The 15,226-nt window shown below is 38.2% G+C and overlaps 1 pseudogene; it reads left to right on the forward strand.

Moving 5' to 3' along the window:
* The first annotated feature begins 13,764 nt into the window (after positions 1-13,764).
* LOC140522865 (uncharacterized) lies at positions 13,765-14,378 on the forward strand (annotated as a pseudogene).
* Positions 14,379-15,226: the final 848 nt, after the last annotated feature.

Consider the following 15,226-nt stretch of genomic DNA (forward strand, 5'->3'; position numbering starts at 1 on the left):
CAGTAGCTGCATCAAAATTCTTAAAGGAGTTGTTAGGTGAGTTATAGGTTCATGACCAAACAAGAGATAGCATTATGAAATGTAAAATAGAAAATTTTGAGTATATTAAATTAAAAAACTTTTGCACAAACAAAACCAATGCAACCAAGATTACAAGGAAAGCAGAAAGCTAGGAAACAAAATCTTTATAGCAAGTGTCTCTGATAAAGGCCTCATTTCTCATATACAGAGAGAATTGAGTCAAATTTATAAGAATACAAGTCATTCCTCAACTGATAAATGGTCAAAGTGTATGAACAGGCTGTCTTCAGATGAAGAAATCAAAGCTGTCTACAAGGATATATGAAGAAGGGCTCTAAATCACTTTTGATTAGAGAAATGAAGAATAACTCTCAGGTACCACTTCATACCTACCAAATTGGCTAATATGACAAAAAGGGAAAATGATAAATGTTGGAGAGGATGTGGGAAAATTGGGACACTTATGCACTATTGGTATAGCTGTGGACTAATCTAATCATTCTGGAGAGCAATTGGGAACTATGCCCAAAGGGCTATAAAACTGTGCATACCCTTTGATCCAGCAAGATCTGTATCCCAAAGAGATCATGAAAAAGGGAAAAGAACCTACATATGCAAAAATATTTATAGCAGTTCTTTTCATGGTGTCAAAATATTGGAAATTGAAGGGATGCCCATCATTTGGGAAATGACAGAACTAGTCATAGCGTATTAATATAATGGTATACTAGTGTACAACAAGAAATGATGAACAGTCAGATTTCAGAAAACCCTGGAAAGTCTTGTACAAACTGTTGAAAGTGAAATGAGCAGAACCAGGAACACATTGTACGTAGTATCAACAACCTAAGGTTCCCAGCAACACAATTATCGAAGACAAACACAAAGGACCCCAAAAGGAAAATGCTATCCACATCCAGATAAATAACTGATAGATTCCAAATGAAGATCGAAGCATACTTTTTTACTTACTTTATTCTTTTTTCCCCTTTTAATTTGTTTCTTCTTTCACAACTGTGAGTGATATGGAAACATGTTTTACATGATATCACATGTATAATCTATTTAAAATAACCTACCATTTTAGGAAGGGAGAGAGAAGGGAGGGATGCAGAAAAATTTGGGACTCAAAAATCTTGAAAAAAGGAATGCTAAAAAATGCCCTGACATGTAATTGGGAAAAATTAAAATGCTATTTTAAAAAAATAAAATCATTCCAAGAAGTTTTTACTATTTGAAGCCAGAAAAGGGGTGGGAGGTTTACTGAGAACTTTAGGTTATAGTTTACAGCACATAAGTAAAGAATTACATTGCTTTCCATGAGAAACTATTCACACTATGCTCCACTAATCCTCACCATGAACCTACCCAGTCACCACTTAGGTTTGGGACTATCTTCTTAATGTCCCCAATGACTGCCACTCACATTGCTACCTGTGTTTTCTTGAACCCATTACCACTTCTGACTCAACTCTTTTTTCTGCTTCAAGCAGAATGAACTTTTAAGAATTGGCCCACTATAAACAGGGCAGGGCATCTTAGGGTACTGAAATTTGGAGAGCACCGATAGCATTTAAACTCCCACATGCAGAAACAACTGAACTCACCATCCAGATAGCAAGAATAATTCATTAAAATGAGAAGCTACCAGCTAGAATGCTTCCTCAATGGCCCCAACTCTTAGCATCCCTGGCAGTAACTTTGTAGTGACCATGGGTTTTGCCAATATCCCCCATATCTCTTCTATTGATTCAATTCAACAAAAGTTTAAGCACCTACTACATGCCAAGTTCTGTGATGGGTCCTGGAGTGAAAATAAAAAAAGAAAGACAGTCTCTGCCCTTGAGGAGTTTACAATAAAATGAAAATAAACACAAAAGGAAGCTGGAAAGTAGGGGTGGAAAACCAAGGGGAGGACGCATCTTGTTCTGTGGAGTTGAACGCAGATTTTGTCTAAGGACGGTTCCTGGCTCAAAATAAGTACCTCACAATCTCTCACTCTCTGTTTCTCTCTCTCTCTCTCTCTCTCTCTCTCTCTCTCTCTCTCTCTCTCTCTCTCTCTCTCTCTCTCTCTCTCTCTCTCTCTCTCTCTTTTCATTTTCCTCTCTACCCTCCTCCCAATGTACCTACTTAATATCTGAATCCACTCCTCAATCCTCCTCAACTGCATTAGGCTTTAAAATTTTGATTTGAGTATGTTTTGTGCACTGTTGGACCTGGTCATCATATTTAGTCCCTGACCCAGTATCCTGAATCACTAGCTATGGCCTTGTTACCAGCACCTCTCATCTCTAAAGTGGTCTCCCTATCAGACCTCTTGGCTTATATAAAAGAGAACTGAAGACTCTTTCTTTCTCCTCTATTCTGTTCCTTGAGAATAGCATGCAGTACTTGTTTGGTCATTTGTTTTAATCACTGGCTTATAAAAGCATCTTTTATCTGCCTGAACTTATTATTTGATCAATATAGGGAGCTTCTCAGTAAGGAAACTCTATCAATATAGATGTATAAAAATCCTTCAGCTTAAATTCTTAATAAATTGCCCAAGACACAGTGAACCTAAGAGACTTGCCCAGGAACACATGGCCAGTACAAAACAGAGACACTATTTGAATTTAACTTATTCTGAATCCAAGGCATATTGCCTCTGTGACACATCTCAAGGAAACATATGGATAGGGAGTTTTTTTTAAATAACAAATTAAAGTCATGGAGGAATGTATACATTACAGAAGCCATGTGGTTTAATTCTGGCTCTACTTGCCAACTATAGGGAACTATATGTTACTCTTTTTAATCTCCTTCTTCATCCTGAATGATTTCCTTCTGTCAGGTCTTGTCCTCAGACATTAGCTGGGTTCCAGGTTTTTTCTAATGGATTTAGTTTGGCACACTCTCTAGTCCTCTAGAATATGTTTCTATCACCCTTAGGTGTGGGAAATTCAGGGTTTATATAAGATGTTCCTTTTTATATAATTTTATATAGTTCCTCCAGATGTCTCCTTTTGTCATTCATTCATTCATTCATTGAAGTAGCTCATGTTAAGTACTTACTATATGTTAGGCACTGTGCTAGGTATCAGAGATTACAAAGACAAAAATGAAACAGTGCCTGTCCTTAAGTAGTTATGCTCTATAAAGGAAAATTATTCAGAAAGGCAAATTTTCAAATATAAAGTAAATATAGTTTTAGTGGATCAGGTAACAACCAGAGGGCATCATGTAGGAGAAAATATTTTAGCTGAATCTTATAGGAAGCTGGGGATTCTTTTTTTTTAACACAGTTTATAACAGATAAAGCAATTCAAATTTTTGGTCAGGTGATACTTCTTTTTAAGGCATTTACAATATGGACCACAAAAGAATTTTTTTTTAACATTAACCAACTGAGACACAAATAATATTTATGTTGCTAACTTCACAAGCTCTTGACCTAAATGTCTCCACAGAATTACTAAGAATTAAAGGACCCTAACTTAATGTTGTTGGTCTAAAGTCCTATGCCTAATAGCTTAATTTTAGACAACCTCAGATGTTTCCCTACCCATAATCTATAATTGAATATATCTGGTATTAAGCTTACAAACCTTTTGACTATAGGAAATTGCCATCAATAGTAAGGACATTACAGGGATACAATATCACCACAACTTCATGTCAATTCCAGGCAGGATTAGATTATCTACTTGCATTCAGTCAGGCTTAAAGTGTGCCAGGTGTCAGCGGGGAGATTGAGTCAGGAGAATCGCACTTCAGCCCATGCTGAACAGCCGCTCTCCCACCCTTCCCTTGAGATCACCTTATGCAGTTCATACCAGCATCTCATCAGCTTACTGGCATCATGTATTGGAGGCTCAGATTGCCTTTCTTGCTTCCCATACCTGGAGTTAGACTCAGAAGAAGAGTCACTTAATAGTCCCATAGCATCTAAAAATGGCAAGTTCCAATAACCAGGTTTCAAATATGATTGTAGTTTCACTTTGGCTAAGGAACATCTTTTGAGGCAAGGCTTAAGTGGCTTACATGTCTTTCTATACATGTTCTAGTTCTTGATTAAATAGCAATCATAAAATCAAATTTACCATTAAAACCTTGACTTTTCCATCAATGCCAAATTTTACCTGAGATTACCTTCCTCTAGAAAATTTACACTGAAATTCTTTTCTCCAAACTAAAGATGTCATTGATTTATCCTCAGTAATTAATTCAGTCAATTGTTTTAATACTAATTGTTTTTACCTCACTTTGTAACATGTCCAATTTTTCTCCCCATCACTCCCCTCCCGCTGCTTCCTAATACCTTGCATTCTGATTACTCCTTCCCTCAATGTACCCTCCCCTCAATCACACCCCACCCCTCTCCTATCCCCATCTTCACTCTTTTCTTGCAGGTAAGATAAATTTCCATACCCCATTCCCTGTAGTTCTTATTTCCTGATTATATGCAATAAAAATTCTCAACATTCATTTCTAATACTTTGAATTTCAACTTCTCTCCCTCTCCAGCCCTACTGAAAAGACAAGCAATTCAATACAGACTAAATATGTGTTGTTTTGCAAAAGACTTCCATAGTAATCATGCTGTGTAATACTAATTATATTGCCCTCTGACCTACCCTATCCCCCTTTATTCCCCCCCTACAATTGACCTTGTCCCTTCTCAAAAGTGTTTATTTCTAGTGATTCCCTTCTCCCATTTGCCCTCCCTTCTAACATTCCCCTCACTCCACTTGTTGCCTCCTCTCCTACTTTCCTGTGGTGTATATAAATTTTCATATCAAATTTAGTGAGCATGTTATTCCCTCCTTCAGCCATACATGGGGAGAGTAGCTTTATTTTCCCTCTCTCCCCTTCTCCCTTATCTCCTCCATTGAATAAGATTTTTCTTAATATCTTTTATGAGTTATAGCCTGCCCCATTCCATTACTCACTTTCTCTTCCCAGAATTTTCCTCCTTCACCCCTTAATTTTTATTTTATTTTATTTTGTGTGTGTGGGTGGATATCATCTCTTCTGATATAACACATCCTGTGCTCTCTATTTATGTGTATGTATGTGTGTGTGTGTATGTACAATCTCTCCAACCACCCAAATACTGAGAAAAGATTCAAGAGTTAAAAATATTTTCTTTCCATGTAGTAGTGTAAACAGTTCAGCTTTAGAGAGTCTTTTATGATTTTTCTTTTCTGTTTACCTTTTCATGCTTCTCTTGATTCTTGTCTTGGGAAGTCAAATTTTGAAATACAGATCTAGTCTTTTCCTCAACATGAAATCTTGAAATTCATCTATATCACTGAATGATCATTTTTTCCCTTGAAGTATTATATTCAGATTTGCTGGGTAGGTGATTCTTGGCCTCAATCCCAGTTCCTTTGACTTCTGAAATATCCCACTCCAAGCCCTTCGATCACTTAATGTTGAAGCTGCCAGATCCTGTGTTATCCTGATTGTATTTCCACAGTACTCAAATTGTTTCTTTCTAGCTGCTTGCAATATTTTCTCCTTGACCTGGGAACTCTGAATTTTGGCCACAATATTCCTAGGAGTTTCTCTGTTTGGGTTTCTTTCAGGAGGTGATCAAAGAATTCTTTCAATATCTATTTTTCCCTCTGATTCTATAACATCAGGGCAGTTTTCCTTGATAATTTCATGGAAGATAATGTCTAGGCTCTTTTTTTGATCATGGCTTTCAGGTAGTCCAGCAATTTTTAAATTATTTCTCCTGGATCTATTTTCCAGGTCAGTTGTTTTTCCAATGAGTTGTTTCACATTATCTTCTATTTTTTCAAATTTTTGGTTTTGTTTGCTAACTTCTTGGTTTAACTCATAGTCATTCATTTCCCTGAACTCAATTCTCTCTTTCAGAGAACTATTTTGTTCAGTGAGCTTTTGAACCTTCTCCTCCGTTTGGCTAATTCTGCTTTTTAGAACCTCCTTCTCCTTGTTTGCTTTTTGGACCTCTTTTTCCAATTGAGTTAGCCTCTTTTTAAAGCTGTTATTTTTCTCAGTATTTTTTTGGTTCTCCTTTAGTAAGCTGCTAACTTGTTTTTTAAGGTCTTCTATTGCCTGAGCCCATTTTAAGTTCCCTTTGGAGGCAGAGGCCTTGACTTCCTCTGACAGTATGCCTTGTTCTTCATCATCTGAAATGATGGGAGAGACACCTCTTCCCCAAGAAAGTAACCTTCTATGGTCTTATTTTTTTTCCCTTTTTTGGGCATTTTCCCAGCCTGTTACTTGACTTCTGAGTTTCCTCTCCACAACCTCCTGGCCTCCAGCTCTGCCAGGCCAGCACTTGGGGACTGGGATTCAAATGAGCTGTTCCCTAACCTCAGGGCTTTTGGTGGGGGGGAGGGGTTGCTATCCAGTGTGAGCTTAAGATCAGCTGCTCAGGTGGGCAGGGCACACAGTGTTCAGTTCCCTCAGGGGCTTTCTGATGAGACCTGCGACAATGGATGCAGGCTACTGCCTTCTTTGGGAGCCCTGTCTGCTGCTGCCTCTGCTGTTGCCTCCTGAGGGGGACTGAGTTATGGGGACACCCTGCTCCCCTCTCAGTCAGCCAAAAAGACCCTCTTACTGACTTTTGGAGCCTGTGGGTTGAGATATCTGTGCTGCAGCTGGAGATTCTGTCCCTGAAGCCTACTCAGATCTGCTCCTCTCAGTGTTGCGTGGCCAAGGCAGGGCTGGGCTCTACTCTGGGTCTGGTGTGTGACAGACCTTTCCTGTCAGGCTTTCAGGTCTCTCTGGGACAGAAATCTCCTCTATTCCGTTGTTCTGTGGCTTCTGCTGCTCTAGAATTTGTTGAGAGTTCTTCTTTACAGGTATTTTATGAGCTGTGGGGTAAGAGTTAAGCGTATGTGTATTTTTCTACTCTGCCATCTTGGCTCCTCCCCCCAAAGCTGGGGATTCCAAGAGGAAGATATGAGGAGATATGGAGATGATCCATAGCGGGGTATACAGATGGGAAATAGAATATTGTTTATGTGAGTGAAAGGCATGGATGTACAAAAAGCATGAAAGGGCAGACTGGAGTCAGATTGTGAAGACCTTTAAATGCCAAAGAGCAAAGTTTCTATCTTATCCTAGAGACAAGAGTGATCTATTTGAACTTCTTATGAGTATCATGATCAGAGTTGTGATTTAGGTATATCAACTTGATAGCTAAGTGGAGGATATATTAGAGAGAGAATAGACTGGCAGATCCAGAAAGACATATTAGGTAATTGCAATAGTGTAGGCAAGAAGTGATTAGGGCCTGAAGTAGGGTGGTGGTTATATTAATTAACCTAAGGAGCTCCTCTTACACTAGACTCATAGCAATGAACCTAGGGAAATAATAATCTTACCTTATTACTCCCTGGATGATAATCTATCAGTCTTACTTTTATCTATCAAGCTTGTCCTCTTAGGTAACACACCAGCTTTATAACTGTCTTCTGCTGATCATAACTTTTTACTTCCTATCATCTCTGCTCTGATTGGTTTGGTCAAGCTAAGCCTCCCAGTTGGATGATAACAGCTAATTCTCTTTTTTAATGTAAAGTTGTCTTTCCCATTTATTACCGTAGACTGAAATCTGAGTCAAGCTCCTGGATCCTTTCCCCTGAGCATTACTTTCCCATGTTGCTTTCAGTAGAAAGTCCCTTCCCAAAGTAAAGCTTTGTTCTAGGTGCCTTTCTAAATCTGGCACTGTTTCCTCCTAGTCTAGTCCTGGGTTCCAGTACATTGTTTGCTGTTGGTGAGTTATTTCAATTGAGTCAAACTTCGTGGTCTCATTTGGGATTTTCTTGGCAAAGATACTGGAATGATTTGCCATTTCCTTCTCCAGTTCATTTACAGATGAAGATCTGAGGCAAACTGGGTTAAGTGAGTTGCCCAAGGTCATTGTGCTAACAAGTATCTGCAACCAGATTTGAGCTCAGGTCCTCCTGACTCCAAGGCTGGCAGTCTATCCACTATGCCACCTAGTTGCCCCCCCAATTCATTGACTGATATGAAATTAATAAGAGATGATATAAGTGTGTAGAGCCTTAAGGTTTGTAAAATAACTTAAACACATTGTCTCATTTGATCTATACAATAGAATTATCCACATTTTTACAAACAAAGAAACTGAGGCTCAGAGAGCTAATTGTCTTATCTATGGTAATACTACTGATCAATATTGGAGACAGGATTTGCTCCTAGTTCTTCCAGGCCTGAAGATTAGCAGTCTATCCCCTTGATCAAACTGGTGAACGTTTATTATGTGTCATGGCCCAGATTTTAAGATCCAACAAATGCCCTCATCTCAGTTTGCTGTGTATGGCTCCTTCTCCCCTTCCCAGCAGAGTGATTTACTAAGCTCAAGGTTAAATTTTTTAAATTCCCTAAATAATAAGTACATATCACTTTTTTAAAATCACAATAACAACTAACATTCATATAGTGCTTACTATATGACAAGCACTGTGCTAATACTGTTTGTAAATGTTGTAGTTGAGCATGACTCCTCCTCTAGGCCTTTGCTTAACATCTGCCTTGTTCCTGAAATTACCTCCTGTCTGCCCATTTTGCTAATCCAAAATTTCTTTCATGTACCATCTCCAAGAAAATTTCCTTAACTTCCCCCCAGCCTCCGATGATCTTGCTTTTCTCTAAATTCTCATGGCGTTATAGTCTTTGCCACATCAGTGATACTCATGTAATACTTAAGGCTGAGATTTTTGTCAGTGTTGGGAACTGCTAGTGTGGAAACTACCTCCCCAACAATCCATCAGCAAACATTTAAGCCTCTTCTACATGCCAAGTACTGTGTTGGTTGCTAAGAATTGATACAATCAATCTTTACCTTCAAGAAGAGCTGAAACAGAGTATAACATGTACCAAACAAGTCTAACTATCATACCACTTTGATCATCATTTCCCCTCAGATCTTGAAGGAGACAGTTCAGGACTGACTCCAAGGGCCATGAGAATACCAGTGTCCCCCACCCAGACCCCAAACCACCAAACCCGCTTCCAGCCCAGATCCCACAGCCATCATTGAGAGAAAAATCCTTGTGGAGAGGGGATCCATCTTCCTACATCGCTAGCAGAAACAGCTATTAATAAATTGCCACCAAAAGACAGAGAGTCACAGGAGCCTTAAGAATGACAGCATCTCCCAGACCAAAATTCTCTCTTTCAATGCAGTCCTCCCAACTATCCCCGGTGGAAGCAGTTATTGTGGGGAAAGAATCAGCCATGCTACCCTTCACAAGGTGGGGAAGCTAGACTAGCTTAATAAGAAGCAAGGCACTCTGAGGGAAAGATAGGAGGAAGCATGTGCCAGGCAAGTCAAATTACCATCAGATCTTGATAGAGACAGGCCAGGACCCTGAATCCAAGAGTCTTTGCAATATCAATGCATCTTATCCAGTACCCTCAACCATCATTCTGATAATGAAGCCTGTAAAATTTTCATAGACCTTGTGAAGCGAATCAACCTTCTATTCCAGTCAAAGTTCAGCTTTGTGAAAATTGGTTGCCTGGGTACACTCAGTGTGGTCATTCAGAACCAGAATACTCTATCTCCCAGTCATGCCAAGTCACACAAATTTGACTGTGTTTTCTTGTTGGATTGATTGGTGAGTAAGAGTTTTGTCTAAGGGAGAGGGGCTAAAGGAGGTGCTCCTAAGCATTTTCATTCATTACAAGTCTGAGACCAAACTTAGTTACTGAAGGTCAGAACAGATATAAAATGCCAGCCTACCTGATACTTGATCAGGCTACCCATTATCTATCAAACACATACAATAAAGATCTAGACAAAATATAGGTCAAAAACAAACAAACAATGCATTTGCTTTAAACTAGGTTGTTTTGCTCTGTACTGGACAACTTAATCAGAAGACGTGGGTTCAAATCCCAAAAGCTGTGTCACTTTATATACATCACGTTATCTCTCTGAGTCTCAGATTTCTTATCTGTGAAATGCAAAATATTAGTAACTTCAATACTTTCTAAAGTTTTGCACAAATAACAATGATTATTATAGGTAACAGTTTAAGAAGAAATACTAACAATTTTAATTAATAAGATTTGAATTTAAAAAAAAAGTTTTTAAACTAATTAACAGTTAATTGTTCTTAAATCTGGAATTAAGATTTTTCTCTGTCTTGTTACAGGAGACAAAGTTGCATAGTGGTGTTTGAAGAGAGCCAAAATGACATCACTATGCTAGAGTCAAGTTTCAGTGTGCCTGACTGTGGCTGATCAGAGCAATACAAGCTTGGAATGCTCTACCACAAGTTGGGCACAAATAGTTTGTGTGAACATTTGGGGTAGATACTCCAAATTTGCACATCCTGTGTTTCCTTTGAGCTGTCTCAATTGTATCTTTGGAAAGAGCACTAGACTTGCAATTTACTGCTTCCTACCCATCTGAGGCATTGGGCAAGTCATTTAACTTCTCCAGGCCTCAGTTTCCACATCTGTAAAATTAGAGGGTTGAACCAGATTTGGTCCAAAGAACCCAGGAATTCTATGACTTACTGACTAGGAGGTTCCTAACCAACATTTTTGTCTTCATGATTCTGTCAAATTCCACTGAAGAAAAAGGTTCTAACTGCCCTATATGTACTGACAATGAGCTAATAATACTTTCTGGCAAATAAGATGGGAGAGAGCAAAATGTGGGATATAGGGCTAAACAAATTATAGAAGGTGTGACTGTAAGAGAATATCATTGTGAAATGACCAGTTTCAGAGAAAACTGAGAAGACCACTAGGTGCTGATGCAGAGAGAAACAAGCAGAAGAAGCAGGAAAATGATTTCTATAATGACAATAACATTATAAAGGAAAAAAAACAGTTCTGAAAGGTCTCTGATCCATGCAAAAACAAACCACAATGTCAGAGGACCAAAGATATTACTATCCATCTTCTTCTGGAGAGGGCAAGGACTTCAAATACAGAAGAAGATATACATTTTTGAACATGGTCAATATAGGAATTTGTTTTGCTGAACTATGCATATTTTCTCTTACGGTTTTATTTTGTAGTATTGTTCACTTGGGGGCATAGAAAGTAGAGGGGCAGCTAGGTAGTGCTGTAGATAGAGCACCAGAGCAGGAGTCAGGAGGACCTGAGTTCAAATCTCACCTCAGACATTGAACACTCACTAGCTGTGTGACCTTGGGCAAGTCACTTAACCCCAACTGCCTCATCCTGGGTCATCTCCAGTCATCCTGATGAATATCTGGTCACTGGATTCAGATGGCTTTGGAGAAGGGAGACTGGTAACCTGCACAGCCCTCCCTCACTCAAAACAAAGTCAAGTGCAAGTCATGTCATCATTTCTCTGATGGTGTGGTCTTCTTCGGCAATGAAGGACGAACACACACATATAGGAAGCAGAAGGGACAGATAATACGTATATAAATAAACAAGCAAATAAATAACTGAAACAATAAAATGCATAAATATATAAATGAATGAATTAAAATGGCAAAGTAATTAATTGATTGATTGGAAAAGAGGAAGGGGGGATGTAGACAGAGATGTAACCTTTCTCTGCAGGTCAGCAAGGTCAGCAAACCTGTTGCAATAGGTTTGGGTACAGGCTTCAGTGAATGCAAAGCATTTTTCATTTGTCTACTATGTTCCAGGCACTATGCTAAATTTAGGTTCACAAAAATTTTTTTTAAATTCCTTACTCTTGAAGAGCTTTCATTCTGTGTAGTCATTATGGAAAGTATGCTAAATTTAAAATCAAAAGGCCAAGGGTTTCGAACCAGCTTTGTATTTCACTGCCTGTATAACCTTGGACTAGTCACTTAACTCTTCTGGGCCTTAGTTTCCTTATCTGTTAAATACAAAGTTATCTTAATTGGCCTCTGAGATCCCTACCAACTCTGTGTCTATGAATGTATGACCTCAACAATATGGAAAGAAAGAGAGGGGAGAAAAATCCCTTTTACTGGAGTATAAGGCCCCTTCATTAAGAACAACCTAAATGGAAAAGGCTGATCCTTTCTGCTCAGAATATAAAGTTTGGTGAATAGACTGCAAAGCATCTCAAAAGCATGAGAGCCATGCTCTACTGACATTTTGTTTCCATAGTCTGACTCCTCAGAAATTATACCAACAGAATACAAAGTTGGAGGATTTCTATTAATAATCAGATCTCACATATATATTAACTCATTTTACCATGACATAATAGTCATGTGAGAAAGACATAAAAGTATTCTTATCCTCATTTTGTAGAGATGAAGTATCAGAGGAGTTAAGTGATTCCTCCATGTTTACACAACTATTGTTAAGTGTGGTGTTCAAAACCACCCCCTCATTTGACCCCCCAGGCCAACCTTCCGTTATGCTGTCTCCTCTAGTGCTAGGAAAAATATCTACCAGAATAATTAGTTTCAGTTAGTTTGCTTTTTCCTTTTCTTACAATTTTTGAAACAATCCTGGAGATTTAATAGACTCAGAGGATTAAAGGCTTGGACCTTTGATGTTGCTTCTTGGTTGTTGCTGGTGAATATTTTAACGACTGACTCTCTTGGGGGGAAATGTATTCATGCCACACTTTTAAAATTTAATAGGTATCATTAACATTTCCTCCATCACTTTCCTAAGTCTAGACAATCAACAAAATAATCAATTAAGCCCTGATTTGTAGCATTTTTCATTTCCAAAGTATAAATACTAATACTGAAAATTTAATAATCAGCTCTCCTGAGTCTATATGAGCCATCTCCAGCTCACCTGTCCTTCTTGATCTCCTGTGTACAAAAAATCCATAAGGAACACCAGCTCCAATGTTGACCAGAAGAGCACCATGGGCAACACAGAGATGGGGTAATTGTGCTGGCTTGAATCAGTGCAGGGTCCTTACTGAGTATGCTTACTGAATAACCTTCCCAAGGAACAGCTAATAAAATCTTCTTTGGTTAACTGTTAGATGGACTTTGAGTATCTCATTTTATCCCAGTCTCCAACTTATACCACTGGGGTTACAGCCTGTTTAGTTCTGGACTACCTCCTATAATAACACTTGACAATCACTTTACAAAGTACCACATCAGTGATACATTATCTCCCATGTTTCAGAAGAAGAAACAGATATATGGAAGGAATAAGCAACTTGCCCAGGTAAAACAGCTGCCTTAGTTACAGTACTAGAAATTGAGCCCAAGACTCCTGTAATTCTTTTTAATTAAATTAATATTTATTATATAATACTAATTAATAATTAATCACCTTAATAATACTACATGTATGTAGTATTTTCAGGTTTGCAAAGCACTTTTACATATGTTGACTCATTGACTCTTAAAACAGCCCTTTAAGATAGATACCATTATTATACCTATTTTACTGAAGAGGAAACTGAGGCACAGAGAAGTTACATGGTTTGCCCAAAGTCACAGAGTTACTAAGTATCCTAAGCAAGATTTGAACTCACTTATTCTAGACTCCAAGTTCTGTGCTCTACTCACTACACCACCCAGCTGACATTCAAGACTGTCATTCAAGGAACAGTCTAAGTACATGGAGTCCTATAACAAGGTTGGCCACTAAGTAATGAGCTTTTGGAGGCCACGGCAGCACATAAAGACTGTCGGGTAAGATTAAAATGGTTTGTAACTTGCTTTGATGAAAACTGCCACATTCTGTAGTCTACTTTGGGACTCCCGTCCCTAAGAAGAGGCAGTGGCTGGAGAGGGTAAGCTGAGAGAAGTTGGAAGGCTAGCAAGACCCAGCAGCTGGGCCCAGGCCATGGCCCTGCAAGGTGGCAGCAAGGACAGTATCAGAGCTGGATGTAAAAAATGTAGCGATCCTGGTCACCTGACTTGAATGCCACAATTTTCTCCAAGTAGATGCCAAAAGAGCAGCACAAGCAGTGAAGACAGCCAGGAAGATGCTGAGGAACTCAATAAATTGCAAACTTTACCTGGGAAAAATACAAATGAGGAAGAAGAAAAGAGAAAAAAAGAGAAACAAATTGAAAAAAAAGAGAAAGGTCTTATTCATTTAGTTCTACTAAAGAAGATACTTCAACACAAAAGAAACAAATACCAGAAGGAAAAGAAAAAGAAAAAGGAAAAACAAAAAAGGGAAAACATCACGAAAAGGAGATAAAGAAGTGAGAAAAGGAAAAACATTTTTCATCTTCTGATAGTTCAGACTCCTCTGGTAGTAACCGAGGCATCCATCCATTCTGCAGGGATTTTATATTTAAGAGATTTGAACTTGCTTCAGTAATTATAATGTATATTAAACTCACTCCTTCTGGGTGTCCATGTACAAAGCCAACACTGCTCTTGACCTACCAAAATGGTGATTATGAAGTAGTAAGAATTATCATAAGATCTAGCAGTCAATCTGGTTAAAGACTTATTTTATTCATTCTCCATAATATGTTTTTCTTTGCTATTAGCATTGCTTTAGAAATGTATGGTAAAGTGTCATCACAAACAACAGAGGAAGAACCATCTGTGCAAGTAGCCCACCTGACGTGGGTGCTGTTACCAATGTCTGCCCACCTTCTCAGGGAGCAAATCTAGAAAGTGAAATTTTTCTTGAGAAGTAAATCTCTGCAGATATTCAACATCTTCCCCACAAACACTGCAAAAGCAAGTAGCCTTATATTCTGTCACATAAGTAATAGTATGTTGTTTTTATAGGACTGGGCTTTTTGAGTGTTAGACAGGAGTAACATTGCCTTATGGGTATTTTTTTTTTAAATAAATGGAATGTACAGAAAAGTACTAAAAGTCTCGTACTGCATGAAAACAGTTTTTAGCAACTTCCTAGTTCAGGCTTTTCCTGTAGTAATTGTAGTTTCTTTTCTCTTTTAAGACCAGTCCATTTTGAGCCCTTATTCCTATCATCACTGCTCTACTTAAGACTTAAAGATAATATTCTGTTGATGAGCATTTATAGCTATGTTGTTTTGCAAATGTACCATATTGGCATATGTAAAAGTGATACCACAGATATCAACAATTGTGTTTTGGGGTAGATAAAACCGTCATTAGTGTTATTTCTTTTTATCAGATTGAATGTCAAAGTTTTATGAAGCTTGTTTCTATTAGAGTAGTACAGGAATTTTTGTAAATTTGAAATTATATATTGTATTTTGTCAAATAATTTTAAATGCTTTTGAAACACTTGACGTTAATTATTGTGCTTTCTTAAGTGGCCAGTTGGGGCAGGAGAAGGCATTTGATTTTTTACT

This window comes from Notamacropus eugenii, chromosome 2 (assembly GCF_028372415.1).
Source record: "Notamacropus eugenii isolate mMacEug1 chromosome 2, mMacEug1.pri_v2, whole genome shotgun sequence".
Taxonomy (NCBI): domain Eukaryota; kingdom Metazoa; phylum Chordata; class Mammalia; order Diprotodontia; family Macropodidae; genus Notamacropus; species Notamacropus eugenii.